The sequence below is a fragment of the Corvus brachyrhynchos genome, unplaced genomic scaffold (genome assembly GCF_000691975.1).
Source record: "Corvus brachyrhynchos isolate BGI_N302 unplaced genomic scaffold, ASM69197v1 scaffold211, whole genome shotgun sequence".
In the NCBI taxonomy this organism is placed as follows: domain Eukaryota; kingdom Metazoa; phylum Chordata; class Aves; order Passeriformes; family Corvidae; genus Corvus; species Corvus brachyrhynchos.
In genome coordinates, this window is record NW_008236211.1 from 218072 (window position 1) to 220145 (window position 2074).

A 2074-nucleotide genomic window follows, 5' to 3' on the forward strand; every position below is an offset into this window, starting at 1 on the left:
TGTGCAGAGCCACAAGGTCCCCCCTGAGCCTCCTTTGCTCCAGGCTGAGCCCCTTTCCCAGCTCCCTCAGCCGCTCCTGCTGCTCCAGCCCCTTCCCAGCTCCGTTCCCTGCCCTGGACACGCTCCAGCCCCTCAGGGTCTCTCCTGTCAGGAGGGGCCCAGAGCTGCCCCAGGATTCAACTTTCTCTTCCCAAAGCTGCCTACAAGAATTACCAGCAGAGGCTACACCAGAGCAGCAGGAACGCTCCAAACCATCCTCTCAAACTGCTCTGACACTAATTAGATGGCACCGTTCTGACTTTCAATTCCAATCAGAGAACACCACTGATCATTCCTCATGCTTTCCAAAAACCTGTTTATATTTAGACTTTTTAAAAGGCAGCAGCTGCAATCCCAAACTTCCCTCCCAAATCTACAAGGTCATTTTATACCAAGAAAGATTAAACAGAATTTATGAAATGCACTATTACATAACCAGTTTGCATGGGAGCTCTGCTTCAAACTCCTTTTAGCCAACACCCAGCACACAGAACCTCATGGGCTGAGAGCTGGACACGACCCAGCCCAGAAAGCCCCAGTCCTGGGCTGGGCATTGCAGGGTCATCCCTGGAGGTGTCCAAGGAAGGCCTGGACATGGCACTCAGTGCCCTGGGCAGGGGACAAGATGGGCATTGGGCACAGCTTGGCCTGGATGATCCCGGAGGATTCCGGGATTCTGGGATCCAAAGCCCTGCAGGGACTTAAGGCCACGGCTGTGCATTAATCCCAGGATGGCAGCCTGGGACCTCCTGCCCATCTCAGGGCAGTGCTCCTTTGTTTTCCAGTCAGCCCCAGCACTGCTGCACCCCTCATATTAAGTTACATTTCTGAATCAATGTATTAACTATCACGCAAATGTGATTGGAAACACAAACCTGCTGAATGATTGGTTGCCAAGATACAAAACTGCCCCAAATCCACCCAACCCTGGATTTTTTTCAGCATTTCAGGGAGTTGTTTGCTGCCATGTTGTGTCCCCAGCAACGCAACCCAACAAACAAATGAACACCAACTATGAGACATGAAATCTTTTATATGGTGACAGTTACTTCTGGGCTGTGCCCAGCTGCAGCAGGATGTTGGAGAGCCACTTTTTATGTGTTAAGATAAAGTAAATTATTAACCCAGGCAAGGAAATTAACTCTTCTCTGTACTGGGAGGGATTTAGCCAACTCCAGTACTTGGGAATAAAATAAATCTCTAATGCCATGTTCTACTCAGCTCCCATTCCAATATAATTCCAGTTCAGCCTTCAGAAAAGGGAGGCTGTTATACATAGCAATGTATTTCCCTCAAAATACTTCCAAAGGATTTTCAAGAGACTGGGAAAAGGAGACTCCTGAGTGGCTGTGGTGCCCATTCAGTCGAAGGCTGCTGACAATAAAAAGCAGAAACACAAAGGCTTCCCAGAAAACAGGGTACAGATATGAGGAGGTTTCCAGGAAAATTCAGTTCAGGAAAGAGCTGAAGAGGATAACGGGGTATAAACCTGACTGGCTGAGGAGCAGACATCTCGTCATCACAGGGGGATAATGACAGAGCTCATGAATTAAAGATGAGCATGAAATTACTCCCTCATTAAGTGTTGATATTTATCACCTTCAGCAGGGCAAGCTGGAATTCACGGGAAAACCTGGAAGAATACTGCCAGGCTTACAAAAATCTTACAAATTCCTTATGTTCCAAGTAAGATACGGAAATGTTCACTACCCTTCAGCACAGCTCACACTAACAGCAGGCACATCCTCATGGGGCCCAGCTCACTCCTGCACTTCCTTCCAATTCCCAGCCTTCCACCTGTTCCTTCAAACAACCTGGGGTGTTGGTGGGTGAGAGGCTGGACATGAGAGCCCAAAACCTCCCAGTCCTGGGCTGATCCCCCAGCGTGGGCAGCAGGGGAGGGGGGATTCTGCCCCTCTGCCCCTGTGCTCAGGTGGGAGCCCACCTGCAGCGCTGCCCCAGCCCTGGGGCCAGCAGCACAAGGACGTGGAGCTGCTGCAGAGAGCCCAGAGGAGGCCCCGGAGCTGCTCCAGGG

General features: G+C 50.4%; 1 long non-coding RNA gene across 1 annotated transcript in view; it reads left to right on the forward strand.

Annotated features, from left to right (window-relative positions):
- LOC108448976 overlaps positions 1-2074 on the forward strand; it is a 24020-nt gene that overhangs the window by 5000 nt on the left and 16946 nt on the right. The gene's annotated exons all lie outside the window — the stretch shown is intronic.